The sequence below is a fragment of the Erythrolamprus reginae genome, chromosome 4 (genome assembly GCF_031021105.1).
Source record: "Erythrolamprus reginae isolate rEryReg1 chromosome 4, rEryReg1.hap1, whole genome shotgun sequence".
NCBI classification, from domain to species: Eukaryota; Metazoa; Chordata; class Lepidosauria; order Squamata; family Dipsadidae; genus Erythrolamprus; species Erythrolamprus reginae.
In genome coordinates, this window is record NC_091953.1 from 111211296 (window position 1) to 111230440 (window position 19145).

General features: G+C 41.5%; 1 protein-coding gene across 1 annotated transcript in view; it reads left to right on the forward strand.

Moving 5' to 3' along the window:
* UBAC2 (UBA domain containing 2) overlaps nucleotides 1-19145 on the forward strand; it is a 143229-nt gene that overhangs the window by 38496 nt on the left and 85588 nt on the right. The gene's annotated exons all lie outside the window — the stretch shown is intronic.

Genomic DNA, 19145 nt, shown 5'->3' on the forward strand with positions numbered 1-19145 from the left:
GCAGGAAGGACCGAGAGGCTCAAGCCTCTTTTGGCTTCTGCCGCGGGGCGCTTTTGCGTTTTTGGCTGGGGGGAGGCAGGAGGGCCAGCCTGACCCCCTCTCTCCAGCGCTTAGCTCCCGCTGGGCAAGAGGGCTTGGGAGGCAGGTTCTGCCGGCCACAGGACGATGGCGGGAAAGAGGGGCAGGGAGGACCAGCACCCCCATGCTTAATCCCGCCCCCAACCACGCCCCTTTCCGCCCCCACTGGGCCATAGAAAAATTGTCTTGCTGAAGCTGGTCCCTGGTGGAAAAAACGTTGGGGACCACTGCTGTAGGGGATTGCGACTAGAAGACCTCCAGGATCCCTTCCAACTGTGCTATTCTATTCTACTCTACTCTACTCTACTCTATTCTACTCTACTCTACTCCACTCCACTCCACTCCACTCCACTCTACTCTACTCTATTCTATTCTATTCTATTCTATGCCAGTTCAGTCGAATCGAATCCAAACCAATCCGCTTCAGGCATATCTATGTTTATCAGAAAAATTACAATAACGTAATGTGACATGGCTGTCATAAAAGCAAATGAACTCTTAAACTGCATGAATAATACTGTTTCCAAGTCTCAAGAAATAACTGTTCCACTTATTTTGTGTTGGTTAAACTCCATCTTGACTGTTGTGTTCTGAGAATACAACTTTTGAAAGAATTGAGATAAAAGCAAGAGTTACAAAAAAGGAAGTGATAAGGATGATCGATATTTATTTTATTTTATTTTATTTATTCATTTGTCCAATACATAAAAACATAGGAAGAAAAATAGACATGTAGTAATATATATAAGGGTAAAAGTGAACTTATAGGAGAGGATATATGAAAGGAAGACAATTGGACAGGGTACAAAAGGCACACCAGTGCACTTATGTACGCCCCTTACTGGCCTCTTAGGAACCTAGAGAGGTCAATCGTGGAGAGTCTAAGGGAGAAATGTTGGGGGTTAGGGGTTGACACAATTGAGTCCGGTAATGAGTTCCACGCTTCGATAACTTGATTGTTGAAATCATATTTTTTACAGTCAAGTTTGGAGCGGTTCGTATTAAGTTTGAATCTGTTGCGTGCTCTTGTGTTGTTGCTGTTGAAGCTGAAGTAGTCATTGACCGGTAGGACGTTGCAGCATATGATAGCATGGAAACCCAAATCCAAATGCTATGAGGGATAAGTGAAGAAATTCTGAATGTTTAAACATGAGGAAAGTTTGAGAGGGGATAGATATCAGCACTTTTCAAATACTTGAATGGACATCCTATAGAAGAAGGTTTTGTCCTGAGGTCTGCCAACAGTGGTGCAAGACACAGAATAATTAACATTGCTTATAGGGCAGTAGCTTCAGACTCAATTTTAAGAACAATTCCCTAACAATAGCAATTCATCATGAGGAATTCCGGTTACTAAGAGAGGTGGTGAAATCTTTCTTGCTTGTGTTCCAGCAGAGGTTAAACTATTGCTTCAGATACTCTTTGGGTTCCTAATTAGAATGAAGAAAATACATCTTATTATTTGAATAGCTTTGATTAGCTTATTATTATTATTATTATTATTATTATTATTATTATTATTATTAATTAGATTTGTATGCCGCCCCTCTCCATAGACTCGGGGCGGCTCACAACAACAACAAAGACAATGTAAGAACAAATCTAATAATTTAAAAAACTCTAAAACCCCCATTATTAAAAGCAAGCATACACACAAACATACCATATATAAACTGTATAGGCCCGGGGGAGATGTCTCAGTTCCCCCATGCCTGACGGCAGAGATGGGTCTTAAGAACTTTACGAAAGGCAAAGAGGGTGGGGGCAGTTCTGATCTCCGGGGGGAGCTGGTTCCAGAGGATCGGGGCCGCCACAGAGAAGGCTCTTCTCCTAGGTCCCACCAAACGACATTGTTTAGTCTACGGGACCCAGGAGAAGGCCAACTCTGTGGGACCTAACCGGTCGCTGGGATTCATGCAGCTTACTGAATTTTCCCATTTTTGCATTGAATATGTGAAGCTGTGTTTTGAATACACTAAAAAACATTAGTTTGTATTTAAACATAAGTCATGCCACAGAAATGCCACATATTGGGTTAGGCAACATTGATTACAAATCAAGCTTAACTTGTAAATCTTCAAAGGCTAGTTTTATGTGATCTGGTCTGGCATATTTTGCAAACCAACACATTGACATGCTTCAAACTTTGCATCTATTTTCTCCCATAATATAAGACTCATTAATGAAGGACAAGAGTTACTGTGTTATGTAAATCCAGACAGGCTACAAGTACCATTGCCATTTAGTCTTGGTTTTGGAGCATCATCTTTCGGCTGTGGCGAGGAGGGCGTTTGCCCAGGTTCGCCTGGTGCACCAGTTGCGGCCCTATTTGGACCGGGAGTCATTGCTCACAGTCACTCATGCCCTCATCACCTTGAGGTTCGATTACTGCAACACTCTCTACATGGGGCTACCTCTTAAAAGTGTTCGGAAACTTCAGATCGTGCAGAACGCAGCCGCGAGAGCCATCGTGGGGCTTCCAAGATTCGCCCACGTTTCTTCAACACTCCGTGGCTTGCATTGGCTGCCAATCAGTTTCCGGTCACAATTCAAACTGTTGGTCATGACCTTTAAAGCCCTACATGGCAATGGACCAGATTACCTCCGGAACCGCCTGCTACCGCTCGAATCCCAGCGACCGATAAAGTCCCACAGAGTTGGCCTTCTCCGGGTCCCATCGACTAAACAATGTTGTTTGGTGGGCCCCAGGGGAAGAGCCTTCTCTGTGGCGGCTCCGGCCCTCTGGAACCAACTCCCCCCGGAGATTAGAACTGCCCCCACCCTCCCTGTCTTTCGTAAACTACTCAAGACTCATTTATACTGCCAGGCATGGGGGAGTTGAGATAGCTCTTCCCCCTAGGCCATTACAAGTTATGCATGGTATGTTTGTGTGTATGTTTGGTTTTATAATAGAGATTTTTAGTTGTTTTTTATTATTGGATTGTATATGTTGTGTTTATTATTGTTGTTAGCCGCCCCGAGTCTACGGAGAGGGGCGGCATACAAATCCAATAAATTATTATTATTATTATTATTATTATTATTATTATTATCATCATTATTATTATTATGAATTGTGTTAATTCAAAATGACTTTTTATAGCAAAAATGTCTCAAATTTTGTTATTGTGCAAAGATATGTACTGCAGTTCCATTTGACTTCCATCAGCATAGTGCCTTCGCCCTGTTAAAGCTGACAAGGAATGTGGTATACCGATTGTATTATCCCACTAATGGGAAACCTATGACAAGTGTGTCAAAGTTGACACAGCAGAAGGTTTTAGATGACAAGAACTCCTGGCAACGTCTGTTCTTGGAAGTATGCCCCTGTTCTTGGATGATTTGCAGAGGCTGCGGAAGTCACAGAAAAATGTGGTGTGCTCTTGCCCATTCTCACAAAATAACACAAGAGGGCCATGTTTTCATCCAGCCTCTAATGCCTCCAAAAATTGCACAAGATAGCCTGTGATTTCACACAATTTTCAGAAGCTGCAAAAACCATGGAAGAGCATTCACCAAAGTAGCTTCAAGAACAAAAGCTCCATGTGACCTGAAGCTGCCTCAGGTAGGCCTTGGGCCTGTTCAGAGAAAGAGAACACACCTGAAAATATAGGGTCTGTGGCAGACTCTGCAGAATCCTACACATGATTGGACTCTTATTTTCTTTAAATAAATGAATCTGTAAAGAATTGTTTCTTTGCTTTCGTGTGTGGGTGAAAGAGACAGACAGAAAGACAGACAGACTGAAACCCCAGCAAAATCAAGTTGACATTTTTTGAATTTTTGACATGCCAAGCCCAAAAGTTTCACTGTCACGACTTTATTCAAAACAAATTCACTTCCTTTTCTTGTTTGTTCCAGATTAATATCTCCATATAAATGATACTGGGGACACGATCTCTTTGCAGTTCTCAGAAAAGATTTGAGACTCAAACCACATCCTTTTGCTCTAGCTACCACATAACCTAGTATGGCAGAATATTTAAGGGATCTCCAATCTGTGCCATCTAGTTTTCTGTAGCTTTTGAGGGGCCCTATTTAGCAGAGAACCTATTCAGTTAAAACACTAATTTGTAGTTGTATGAGGAGAAAATATGTGGAATTCATGTCTCATCCACACCCATATATATATATATATATATTAGGAAACGCATTGGGAAAGAAATAAACGCTCGGAATTTGAGTGGGAGGAGGAGGACAGTTAAGGAAACATAGAAACATAGAAGACTGACGGCAGAAAAAGACCTCATGGTCCATCTAGTCTGCCCTTATACTATTTCCTGTATTTTATCTTACAATGGATATATGTTTATCCCAGGCATGTTTAAATTCAGTTACTGTGGATTTACCAACCACGTCTGCTGGAAGTTTGTTCCAAGGATCTACTACTCTTTCAGTGAAATAATATTTTCTCACGTTGCTTTTGATCTTTCCCCCAACTAACTTCAGATTGTGTCCCCTTGTTCTTGTGTTCACTTTCCTATTAAAAACACTTCCCTCCTGAACCTTATTTAACCCTTTAACATATTTAAATGTTTCCATCATGTCCCCTTTTCCTTCTGTCCTCCAGACTATACAGATTGAGTTCATTAAGTCTTTCCTGATACGTTTTATGCTTAAGACCTTCCACCATTCTTGTAGCCTGTCTTTGGACCCGTTCAATTTTCTCAATATCTTTTTGTAGGCGAGGTCTCCAGAACTGAACACAGTATTCCAAATGTGGTCTCAGGAAGAAGGTGAGGTGAGGGGCATAGTTCCCTCTAAGCTGAGCAGTGAGCAATTGCTCACTTAAAAATCATCATCAACTCAGAGTTTTCCAAACCTGCCCAGAAGCCGAGAGGGAAAGAGTGAGAGGGAAGGAGAGAGAGAGGAAGAGAGGAAGAGAGAGAAACAGATAGAAAAAAGAGAGGAAGGAAAAGAGAAAGAAAAAGAATGGAAGTAAGGAAGAGAGAAAGAAAATCAAAATCTAGTTTGAAACTAGCTCAACTATTTAAGTGGCATTTTGATATTGATAGAGTTGCCCTATTATGAGCTCACTGTTATAGACACGCAGTACAGTATTTTATTTTGAAATTCTCTGAGGCAAAACAGGGTGGGTTTTTTATTTGTTTGTTTGTTTGTTTGTTTATTTATTTATTTAATATTTCTGTGCCGCCCAGTCCCAAAGGGACTGCTGCTCAGACACTATACTTTTCTGCCCACCCCCCCCAAAAAATTAGAGGGAACACTGGTGAGGGGAATCAAAAAAATCCAAAACTTTAAGGCTTAAAAAAAACACCAGGGACTCTAGAGAAGCACGTGCCTCCCATACACTGCGCCAGAGAGAGAAACCCAGGCGGGCGAGAGGGGAGGAACCTCCTGCTCCTTTGACTGAAAGGCTGCTGCTGCTGCTACCTGCTTCTTCTTCCTTCCCATGCTGAAGGGCTCCCCTCTCCTCTCGCTTGCTCGCCTTTCCTTCATTGTGGTGACTCCTCAGTTTGGCTGAAGCTGAGTTTATCTGGCCAGGGCAAAGCACCCCCTTTTGCCTTTCCATGCCCAGATGCTCCGGGAGGCAATACCTCACGCCGGGTGTATGGGAGGCAGCGCGAGGGAGACACTACAGCAAAGTGGTTTATTCCCTCTCTAAGTGCCCAGAGAAAGGAAAATACTTTGTTTGCTCTGGGCTGCCAAAGCCTCCTTAAGCGCCACCGAAAGGCTCCTCTGGCAGCCCAGAAAAGCCCGAGATGGCCAGGTTTAAAGGAGGAATGGCAGGAAACTGGCCGGGCCTTCGTACCGCTTTCAAATTTCCTGGGAAATTTTTTCTGGGCTCTGGTTTTTAAGTAGAAAATGGTTCTTAAGAAGCGGCAAAAAAATCTTGAACACCTGGTTCTTATCCAGAAAAGTTCTTAAGTAGAGGTATTCTTCGGTAGAGGTGCCACTGTGTATGTATGTGTATGTATACACACACACACACACACACACAAAAGAAAATATTGAAGCATTGTTGATGTCTTTGGCTTTCTCTAATCTCAGCAATCAACTTCGTGTCTCATGCACACTTGTACATATACTGTATACACAAACAAATGTCGAAGCATTGTTGAAGTCTTTAGCTTTCTCTACTCTCAGCAATCAACTTTGTGTCTCATGCACACCTGTACATATATACCAGTGTTTCTCAATTATTTTCTATTACGCCACCCCCAGGAAAAAGTAAACATTTCGTGCGCCCCCAACTTTTCCCTGGGACAATTGTTTGCAATATTCAGCATGTTTTCGCTGAAAAAACCCAAGTGGCTTATCAGCATGATTGGGGTGTAATGCATTTAAGTGACACCTTAATTTATTTGGCTTCATGCTGTCTGCTGCCACCATTTTTATACACAGTAAACCAGCTGGTTTTTCTTCGTCTTCCAGTGCATTCACAGTGAAGCCAAGCGCTATATACACTTCATCATTATTTCCTCATCTTAGCTTTTGGGAGACTTAACGTTTGTCTCATTATCTCCATTTTTCTCCTCCTTTCTTTTCATCCTGTTAAATATTATTCCATGATATCTCTTAAGGGTTTGTAAAATGCACTTCATATACACAAACAAAAGAAAATGTTGAAGCATAATTGAAGTCTTTGGCTTTTTCTAATCTCAGCAATCAACCTCTGTACCCGACATCCTTAGTGATTACGTGATGTGTTGAACTAGATCATGGGATGATAGGGGCGACATGTCATAGGAATAGAAAGAATAGGCAGATTAATATAGAGCAGTGTTTCCCAACCTTGGCAACTTGAAGATATTTGGATTTCAATTCCCAGAATTCTCCAGCCAGCGAATGCTGGCTGGGGAATTCTGGGAGTTGAAGTCCAGATATTTTCAAGTTGCCAAGGTTGGGAAACACTGATTTAGAGAATCCAGAGAAAGTTTTGGTTTTAATCCCAGTAGACCTCTGTTTATCTGGAGCAAATTAAATATGATGGTGAACTGTTAACTGTTCTTCCTGTGAGTGTGACAAATTCCTAGAGAAACTGCAAAAATGTGGCCTATTTACATCTTTCATTTCCGTCACAATTTGAATTCTTTTCGCCCAAATCTCACAAGATGAAAAACAGTTGTATGGGTTGAATGCACTCCCTCTATCTTTTTCTGCAGAGCACTAGCCACAACAGTATTCTTTTTTTCACTTAAGAAAAACAAAATCCCTCTTAAAAGGAAATATTAATTTCCTTTGCAGAGGCTGAGAGACTTGAGAATATGACTGTCAGGATAGTTCTAACATGCTCCTGACTTGTGTGCTGCCAACACATGAGTTGAGTTAATTCACTGGAAGAAGACTCGGGATGGTTCTGTTGGTAAAATATGGGTATCGACTACTTTTTTAGTATTTTGGCTACTGGTGATGGTGTGTTCTTTTTACTTACTTACTTACTTACTTACTTACTTACTTACTTACTTACTTACTTACTTACTTACCATATCTGCTAGCATGCGAGCTGTTGCCCTAGCTGAGCTCCAGTGTGCATGTGTATGCTGACCAGCTGATTTTTGGCTCACACAGAAGCTCTGGGAGGGGTTTTTTGGCTTCCAGAGAGCCTCCAGGGGGATGGGGGAGGGCATTTTTACCCTTCTCTGGCTCCAGAGAACCTTTGGAGCCTGGGGAGGGCAAAACACAAACCTACTGGGTCCACCAGAAATTAGAAAACAGGCCGTTCCCGGCCTCCAGAAGGCCTCCGGGGAGCTGTTTTCACCCTCCCCAAGTATTGAATTATGGGTGTGGACGCTTGCGTATGCGTGATACTGTACACCCACGCTCTTTTGGCACTCGGGGAAAAGAAGGTTGGCCATCACTGCCCTATAGCATGTCTCAAAACTATTTTAAATATATATCTTTGTTTCAGAACATTTTGCCACAACAAACAGTTTAAAGCTTAGTTACATCATGGAGCTAGTTGGGTAAGTAGTTAGTACTTTTGCACAAATTTGATTAGTACTCATCACATCATTAGTTATTTGTGCCATACTGTATATGGTACAGTTAAATCAGATACGTATTTGTAAAAGGTACAATAATACAATATTTGAAAGGAATAAAACTGTGGAGTGGAAAGAACACATTAGTAGAGGTATAAAAAAGAGAAGAGGAAATGGTTCTTGGACCATTACCTACTACAGTGATGGCGAAACTATGGCACGGGTGCAACAGGTGACACGCGGCGCCACATCTGCTGGCACGCGAGCTGTTGCCCTAGCTTAGCTCCAATGTGCATGTGTATGCTGGCCAGCTGATTTTTGGCTCACACAGAGGCTCTGGGGAGAGCATTTTTGGCTTCCAAAGAGCCTCTAGGAGGATGGCGGAGGGCGGTTTTACCATCTCCAGGCTCCAGGGAAGCCTTTGTAGCCTGGGGAGGCAAAACACGAGCCTATTGGGTCCACCATAAGTTGGCAAAGTAGCCTGTTCCTGGCCTTCAGAGGGCCTCCAGAGGGCGGGGGAAGCTGTTTTCACCCTCCGCAGGCACTGGATTATGGGTTTGGGCACTCGTGCATGCATGATAGTACACGCCCATGTTCTTTTGGCACCCAAGGAAAAAAAGGTTCACCATCACTGACCTACTACGTCCAAAGCAGTGGTTCCCAATGTGGGACCCACACCCCACAGGGGGCAATTTGATTTTTAATAGAGGCAATTGGAACCTTGTTTAAACCAAGTTAGTGGCCTTTTTAGGCTTCCTCCACATGAGTAGGAGCTCACCTTTTGAATAGTAAGACTTATACATCATGGGGGAGGGGGGATTTTAGAGATGCTTAGATAGGGCATGGGCAAAAAAAAGGTTGGGAACCTTTGACCTATAGCAAAATTAACATTTTTCATTACAAAAATCCTTATATTCTTGAGATGAGCAATTTCTCTGCTGCAGAGATAGATGACGGATAACTTGATGTTACCACTATAGAGAATAAAAATTTCACCTGCGTAGGAAGTATGGCAGGAAATTGTGTGCTTTATTTTTTTATATGCAAAATATGTACAGGCAGTCCTTGACTCAAAACCATTCATTTAGTGACTGTTCAGTTACAACAGCAGTGACCTATGACTGTTTTTCGCACTTAAATCAATGCAGAATCCACATGTGATCAAAATTTGGACATTTGGCAACTGATGTGTCTTTATGATGATTGTAGTCTCCCAGGGGGCATGTGATCACCTTTTTTTCTGACTTTCTGACAAGCAAAGTCAATGGGGATCCAGATTCATTTAATAACCATGTTACTAACTTAACAACTTCAGTGACTCACACAACAACTGTGGCAAGAAAGGTTGTAAAATGGGGCAAAACCTAGTTAACAACCGTTAAAAATTTTGGACTCGGTTGTGGTCTTAAGTTGAGATGCCCCCGTATTACACTTCACAGAAGCTTAATGTGCCTGTTAATTTGATGTTCCATTATCCCCAAAAAAGAAAAACATTGACATTTGCGATTACATCACAAGTAACTGTGTCCTCTTCGCCGACGATGTAAAACTCTTCAACACCACCGATAACACAACTACTCTCCAAAAAGACCTTGACGCTGTTTCTGAGTGGTCTAACACATGGCAACTCCAAATCTCAACTAGCAAATGCTCTGTCCTACACATTGGGAAGAAGAATCTGAACTCCAAATACGAACTGAATAATCAAATTATCAGATAATCCCCACTTGGTTAAAGACCTTGGTATATTAATAACAAAAGATTTAAGTGCCAAAGCCCAGTGCAACAATATAGCCAAGAAGGCTTCAAGAGTTGTAAACCTAATCCTACGTAGCTTCTGCTCTGGCAATCTCACACTACTTACCAGAGCTTACAAAACTTTTGCCAGACCCATCCTCGAATACAGCTCATCTGTTTGGAACCCATATCGCATCTCAGACATTAACACCCTTGAAAATGTCCAAAGATACTTCACCAGAAGAGCCCTTCACTCGAAATAGAATACCCTATCAGACTACACTTTCAATCCTGGGCCTAGAAAGTTTAGAACTAAGACGCCTTAAACAAGATCTAAGTATTGCCCACAAGATCATATGCTGCAACGTCCTGCCTGTCAGGGACCACTTCAGCTTCAACCACAACAACACGAGCACACAACAGATTTAAACTTAATATTAACCACTCCAAACTTGACTGTAAAAAATATGACTTCAGTAACCGAGTTGTCGAAGCGTGGAACTCATTACCGGACTCCACAGTGTCATCCCCAAACCCCCAACACTTTACCCTTAGATTATCTACGGTTGACCTATCCAGATTCCTAAGAGGTCAGTAAGGGGCGAGTACAAGTGCACTAGAGTGCCTTCCGTCCCCTGTCCTATTGCTCTCCTATATCTCCTATACCTTTCTTCTATTCCTATATCTCTTCTTCTGTTCTTTCATTGATATGTTCTATTACTATATCTTCTTTTCTATTATTTCTTAGATATATTTTACTATGAGTATCTCCTCTATAACCTTCATCATGTATTTTACTATGTGCATATAGATATATACCCACTAAAACCCACATTGTGTATTGGAATAAATAAATAAATAAATTTGCTATCAAATTTAGATATACAACTAATGATGGAGCCACACAAAAACTGGGAGCACTTCATAGACTGCAGACTGTTATATGCAAATAAATACAGATTTAACTGCTAGTCAGCTGGGATTAATGACACTTGTTCACTTAGTAATTAGTACTACTATGCTAATTATTAACTTCTCTGTAGATCTGGTTCATTGATCACAGCTGAGCCTACTGCTGATGTTTTACCAGCTGTATGTCTAGATTTGCTTTTTCAGTTTTTCAGGCCATCTCCTTTCTGACAGGCTTCGTCACTAAGCTTCCTTCCTTTTTCATGTGTGGGCGTTTCACGCTGGGTGCAATGCCAAAGGATCTCAGCGGACATTTGAAAACCATCAGAATTGACAAAATCTCCATCTGTCAATTACAAAAGGCCACTTTACTGGGATCGGCAAACATAATTTGCCACTACATCACTCAGTCCTAGGTGCTTGGGAAGCGCCCGACTGGTGATGAAATACGAAATCCAGCATAGTGATCTCATTTGCTGTGTTGTACTGAAATAATAATAATAATAATAATAATAATAATAATAATAATTTAAAAAAATACCGCTTTCAGATATCAGCATTTGGCACTCTTTGATACATTAACACCCTCGAAAATGTCCAAAGATACTTCACCAGAAGAGCCCTTCACTCCTCTACCCGTAACAGAATACCCTACGAAACTAGACTTACAATCCTGGGTCTTGAAAGCTTAGAACTACGACGCCTTAAACATGATCTAAGTATTGCCCACAAGATCATATGCTGCAATGTCCTGCCTGCCAAAAACTACTTCAGCTTCAACCACAACAACACAAGAGCACACAACAGATTCAAGCTTAATATTAACCGCTCCAAACTTGACTATAATCGGGTTGTTGAAACGTGGAATTCATTACCAGACTCTGTAGTATCATCCCCTGACCCCCAACATTTTACCCTTAGACTATCCACGGTTGACCTCTCCAGATTCCTAAGAGGTCAGTAAGGGGCGTAGATAAGCGCACTAGAGTGCCTTCCGTCCCCTGTCTTATAGTCTCTCCTATATCTCGTATTTCTTCTCTACTATATCCTCTATAACCTTCATTGTGTATTATTGTGTATTGGACAAAATAAATAAATAAATAATAAACATTGTCATATCATTTAAATATTCTAATGCTTTGCTAGCTTATTGGCAAGAGACTGAACAGTAGGCAAACGGCTGAAGCCTAAGCCACTAAGTTTTATTTATATTTATAAACACTGTTACCAGGGGTGGATTGCACTTACCACTGCTACCAGTGCACTGTGTGTGCAGCTTCAGTTCTCTGGCATGCACGTCCCACTGTGTTTTTGCTTCTGCGCATACACAGGAAGCAAAAATCTCATGAGGGAACGTGCGTGTGTGAGATTTTGGCAGGTTTTTTTTGCTTCCATGCATGCACAGAAGCCAAAAATTGCCGAAATCTTGTGCGTGCCTGCATCCCCTTGTGATACAGTGGTACCTCATGATACGAACCCCTCGTCTTACGAACAACCCGAGATACGAACCCGGGGTTCAGAATTTTTTTGCCCCTTCTTACGAACTTTTTCCTTCTTATGAACCCGCCACTGCCGCCGCCGAGAAGCCCCGCTGCCCGGCTGTCGCTTTTTGAAACAGCCGGGGGGCTTCTCAGCGTCCTCCTGAACCGGAACGCCAAACCCGAACTTCCGGGTTCAGCGTTCGGGAGGCCGCCGAGAAGCCCCCTGGCTGTTTTAAAAGGTGACAGCCAGGCGGCGGGGCTTCTCTGCAGCCTCCCAAATTCCAAACCCGGAAGTTCAGCAAAAGTTCGGGTTCGGGAGGCCGCTGAGTAGCCCCGCCGCCCGGCTGTCACCTTTTAAAACAGCCGGGGGGCTTCTCGGCAGCCTCCCGAACGCCGAACCCGGAAGTTCAGGTTTGGCATTTGGCGTTCGGGAGGCCGCCGAGAAGCCCCCCGGCTGTTTTAAAAGGTGACAGCCAGGCGGCAGCGTTTTTTTGCGGTTTTTTTTGTTGCACAGATTAATTGATTTTACATTGTTTCCTATGGGAAACAATGTTTCGTCTTACGAACTTTTCGTCTTACGAACCTCCGCCGGGAACCAATTAGGTTCGTAAGATGAGGTATTACTGTGTTTTGTTTTCTGCGCAAAAGCAAAAACACACTGGGACGCACATGCGTACACGCCAGAGTCCTGAAGCTCCACGCACAGCTCAACTTTTATTACCGGTGCAGCGTCCTTTACTTTTCCGGTAGGAATCCACTAGTGACTGTTACCTGTCTTAATGGCAATAACAAAGGACATCTCCAAATAACAGAAATACCTAAAAAGAAATCTTGTAATTATATGTTAAATATGTATCCTTTGGCTAGTTTTTAATGCTGCTTGGCTGAACTCTCTGCTAATAGACATTTCTCTAGTTCTGACAAAAAAATACCAAATAAAATTTATTTTTGGGGTAGATTTTTAAAAGGAACCAGAGTAAGATACTGATTTCTTGTCCATATACTGTGGGTGAGGCAACATTGGCATTATAGTTATATCTCACTGTTATATCTGCCGCACAAATCCCAGCGACCAGTTAGGTCCCACAGAGTTGGCCTTCTCCGGGTCCCGTCGACTAAACAATGTCGTTTGGCGGGACCCAGGAGAAGAGCCTTCTCTGTGGCAGCCCCGACCCTCTGGAACCAGCTCCCCCAGATATCAGAGTTGCCCCCACCCTCCTTGCCTTTTGCAAGCTCCTTAAAACCCACCTCTGCCGTCAGGCATGGGGGAATTGAAATTTTTCCTTCTCCCTAGGCTTATAGAGTTTATACATGGTATGCTTGTATGTATGATTGGTTCTTTAAATTGGGGTTTTTAAATATTATTTTTAATATTAGATTTGTTTACATTGTCTTTTTTGTTGTTGTTGGCCGCCCCGAGTCTTCGGAGAGGGGCGGCATACAAATCTAATAAATACAAATACAGTACAAATACAAATTAGATCTAACTGACAATTTTTTTTTAAACCTTGCTGTTCTGCTTGGGTCAGTATGATTCAAAATGAAATTTGAGAACAGATATCGTTACAGCTTTTTTCAGACAGATTTTGATATGGAAATTTCAACGGTAACATCCATAAAAGTTTAAACATTGCGTAAATTTTAAGTGATACTTTCTTCAAGATAGTATTGGCTTTTTTCAAACCTCTGAGAACAGATGTTTACATACTGGCACCGCCCCGATATTAAATAGTAGGACAATGTAAGGAGAAGTAACAACTGCATTGATTTCTGTTCCTTTGTTTCCTACACCTGCAAAGACAATTGTTCTATTTTTGTTGTTGAGCATCCAATTTTAGGTACAAAGCACAGCTATTTATTACATCAGAATAAGCCTTCATGAAACATGCCAGTTAATTTTTACTGTGCCATCAAACAATTGGTCTACTGCTTTTTCCTCTGACCAGGAAAAAGCTTAACAGGAAAGTTAATGTGTTCTTAAACCAACTACTATTTGTTATCATGGTAACTTGAATTTATGGACATTGCTTAAATATAGTATTAATTATAACTATGCAACCTATTAGACATTTGGTCATCATTTCAGAGATTTTTTTTTTACCTAAACAGAGAATCAATGAAATAGGGCGGATAAAAAAAATTAGGAAAAACAGTGGATGTGGGAGTGACTTCCGACTTCTTGTCATCTTTCCCATTGAGTTTCCTTGTGAGAAACTGGCTGTGAATTCTTCCTTTCCTTTCTCTCCCCTGCCAGGCTGGTGCCAGGCGAGAGAAGGAGCAAGGGAGTGCAGAAATGGCTCAGTATGAGTGTAGAGGGACTCGGCCATTCTTCCCTTGACTTTCTCCCTGCAAACTTCCCACAGGCAACAAGTTTGACAAGAAGTGTAATTAATTCTTCTGCCGCACGAATCCCAGCGGCTGATAAGGTCCCACAGAGTTGGGCTTCTCCGGGTCCCGTCGACCAAACAATGTTGTTTGGCGGGCCCCAGGGGAAGAGCCTTCTTTGTGGCGGCCCCGGCCCCCTGGAATCAACTCCCTCCAGAGATTAGAACGGCCCCCACCCTCCTTGTCTTTCGCAAATTATTCAAGGCCCACCTTTGTCGCCAGGCATGGGGGAGTTAGGATATTCCTTCCCCTAGGCCATTACAAGTTATGTATGGTATGTTTGTGTGTATGTTTGGTTTTTATAATAAGGGTTTTTAGTTGTTTTATTAAATTGGATTGTTACATGTTGTTTTTTATCATTGTTGTTAGCCGCCCCGAGTCTGCGGAGAGGGGCGACATAGAAATCCAATTAATAATAATAATAATAATAATAATAATAATAATAATAATAATAAGAAGAAGAAGAAGAAGAAGAAGAAGAAGAAGAAGAAGAATAATTAGAAATGGAATTGCAATATATGGGAATAGAAACGGGCTATGATCTGCAATGTATAATGAGATATTTCTTCTTTTTATTGTATTTGAAAACATAAATAAATTTGGGAAGAAAAAAAAAGAAGTGTAGGAGAATTGGGAATCATATCAGTTCCCTATGGGTTCTCCTTAGCTTGTGGGAAGCTGTAAGGATACATTGAAAATGAGGATTTACATGAATGCATTTGATCGTGATAGTATGGCAGCGGTAGACAGAGCAGGCCTGCCATCAGTTCCCACCCTGCTGATGAAAGCCCAGACACGCTGGGCAGGCATTGTTGCTAGGATGCCAGACCATCACATCCCTAAACAGCTCCTCTATGGCAAGCTGTCTAAAGCGATTGCATGGGGGGACAAAGGAAGCGTTACAGAGACACGTTTGAAAGCCTCCTTCAAGTTCCTCCACATCGACACAACTTCCTGGGAAACCCTGGCACAAGATCGACCAACATGGCGCATGCTGATCCAACAAGGCTGCCAGACATCTGAGGCCGGAAGAACATTCAGAGCAGTAGAGAAGCAAGCACTCCGCAAAGCCAGGGCTGCAAATGCGAATGCTGTGATAACGGTGCCCCCACACACAATGCCCTGCACAATGTGGCAGAACATTTCGTGCCCGTATAGGCCTTACCAGCCACCTGCGGACACATTGTGTACAGCCCACAACCCATTAGATGTCAAGGTCCTCCTCGAACATAATGCACGGACATCATCAAGGCAGCAGTGCTGAGTTGGCAAAAAGAATTCCATAGATTTCAATTCCTCGGGAGTAATGAGTCTCAGGCATTCTGTAAGTTGGTCCATTTGAGCTAACTTGGCCTTTGTTTCACCCAGTTGAAGGTTACAAAGCATCAGACACCAGAGTTTTACCAATGTAAAACTGTCAGCAATTGTTACGTCAGCAATTGTCTTTCTAAATTTCCTCCCTTTATTGAATTTTTCAATTCGTGCATAAATTTGAAATTTTGCACCTAACCACTCAGGAACCAATCTATTCTTTTATGAAATACTTGGAACTTTAAAAAAAAATGCTTATATTTTACATCTTATTTCTCTTAATCTCAGTAAAAACAGAAGTCTCCATATATATATATTATATGTATATTATTGGGTATACGAGAACAAGGCTACCCAAGTTAAGAGCTCCATATAGAAACAAAAAAGATAACAAACAGTTCTATGATTTAAGATAAACCGGAACAAACTGATGCAAAACCAACGGGTATTAAAACACGATTGCAACAAAGTGTTCTTGACAGCAGATATTGCAGAAGATGAACAGTTACCCATCCTACTTCTCCATTTTGGTTGTTACATCATTGTAGAAACTAACCATTTATAGTTATTCTGTTGGACAGAACACTGACCGGCTTCCCACTAAATAGGGGAGGGGGAAGTATTTTTTACAATACTATCTTTGTATGGTTTCTTTTGATTGCTTAATATCTGTCTAGATGTTCTTAGCTCTATGTCAGCATGAAGCATATTTAGAAATTTGAATACAGCGTATGTGTAAAATACATTTCTGATCAGGTGCATTGTTGATAGATAGGATCACTATATTGGGGCTAAGGAAAGCAGTAGATGCCAGGAAGGAGAAATGAACAGTTTTCCATTCTGTTGCTGTCTAATACAGGTACAGTGGTACCTCTACCTACGAACGCTTCTACTTACAAACTTTTCTAGATAAGAACCGGGTCTTTAAGATTTTTTTGCCTCTTTTCAAGAACCATTTTCCACTTACAAATCCGAACTTCCGAAACTGTAACCGGAAAAGGCAGGGAGAAACCTCCGTGAGGCCTCTCTAGGAATTTTTTGGGAGGAAACAGAGCTAGAAAAGGTGGGGAGAAGCCTCCATGAGGCCTCTCTAGGAATCTCCTGGGAGGAAACACGGCCTCCACCCTCCCTGTGGTTTCCCCAACCACACACATTATTTGCTTTTACATTGATTCCTATGGGAAAAAATGCTTCTTACAAACTTTTCTACTTAAGAACCTGGTCACGGAACAAATTAAGTTCGTAAGTAGAGGCACCACTGTAATCTCTGACTGAAAACTACAACTGAACCCAAAAGTTCTCTTGCTAAGCAAGACAGTTGTGAATTTTGCCTTATTTTATGACATTTCTTGCCATAGTTATTAAGTGAATCACTGCTGTTGTTAAAGTTAGTAACGTGGTTCTTCAATGACTCTATCTTTCTTATTGACTTAATTTGTCAGAAGATCGGAAAAGTTGATCACACTACCCCGGGATACTGAAATCATCATAAATATGAATCAGTTGCAAAGTATCTGAATTTTAATCACATGACCATGCGAATACTGCAATGATTGTCAGTGTGAAAAAGTAGTATAAGTCACTTTTTTTCAGTGCTGTTGTAACTTTGAATCATCCCTAAATGAACTGTTGTAAGTCGAAGATTACCTGTAGTTATGCAGGCTTTTTATCCCACATATAATAGCTTTGTTAGCTAATTAGACACTTCTTATATTCCTAGATGGGCATCATATTGTCAGTTGCCTGATATTGTATTAACGTAGTAAGAATTAGAATTCTTTATTGGCCAAATGTGATTGGAGACACAAGGGATTACTTGTGTGTATTCTTTCTTGTGGGAGAGCAACAGGAATTTACTTGAAACAAATTCTTCCCAGACATTGTTTTTGACAGGACGGTTATAAGGGTGGAAGGGAGAGGAATGGTGACCATTAAGTTTGATGCAAACAGACTAATCCTGTTTTGACATGCTAGGAATATTAAGAAAGCTTTTGTTGTGAGGAAATAGATTATAAATCTAACCAAAAATCTTTATGAAGGTTAATTTTCTCATTACTGTGAGTCAACACTGATTGAAAGTACATTCACACACATGCTATATAATTCTCCATATATATCTTTATAAATATCCTCAGGTATTTATAAGAAAAGTAACTTCTCTCTAGAATCTTTCCTTATCTGTAATATTTATTTTATTTATTTATTTATTTATTGGATTTGTATGCCGCCCCTCTCTGGAGACTCGGGGCGGCTAACAACAGTAATAAAACAATGTACAATAATAATCCAATAAATACTAAAAAAAACCATTAATATAAAAAACCAAACATACATACAGACATACCATGCATAAAATTGTAAAGGCTTAGGGGGAAAGAGCATCTCAATTCCCCCATGCCTGGCGGCAGAGGTGGGTTTTAAGGAGCTTACGAAAGGCAAGGAGGGTGGGGGCAATTCTAATCTCTGGGGAGAGTTGGTTCCAGAGGGCCGGGGCCGCCACAGAGAAGGCTCTTCCCCTGGGTCCCGCCAAGCGGCATTGTTTAGTTGACGGGACCCGGAGAAGACCCACTCTGTGGGACCTAACCTGTCGCTGGGATTCGTGCAGCAGAATGCCTTTAAAACTTTCTCAAGTATATTGCATAGATTTTAAAAAGTTTATTTGCAGCAAAATAATAGCACCCTGTGATCTTCTGAAAGCATTTTATCTGTACACCCATCTCTCATTGAGCCACTATGTTCCATTCTAGTGATCAAGTCATTAAACGAAATGTCACTAAGTGAACACATGATAGAAAAATCACCTATTGCTGTTGTTTCATTCAGATAAAGTTTTGTCGCACAGCTAAGTCAGTGTTACTGTCATGGGCCTGTGTTATCAGGAGCACAAAATTTGGTTTTAAATTCATGCATTGGTCAGAAAATAAATTTTACTACCTTTTTATTTGTGAATACGGTGGTACCTCTACTTACGAACTTAACTCGTTCCGTGACCAGGTTCTTAAATAGAAAAGTTTGTAAGTAGAAGCAATTTTTCCCATAAGAATCAATGTAAAAGCAAATAATGCGTGCAAAGCCATTAGGAAAGAAATAAAAGCTTGGAATTTGGGTGGGAGGAGGAGGAAGAAGAGGAGGAAGACAGTCGCTGCCCAGAGCGAAGGGAGCATTTCTTTTCTCTGAGCACTGTCAGAGATTTATTCCCTCTCCAAGCGCTCAGAGAAAGGAAAATGCTTTGTTCGCTCTAGACTGCCAAAGCCTCCTTAAGCACCACCGAAAGGCTCCTCTGGCAGCCCAGAAAAGC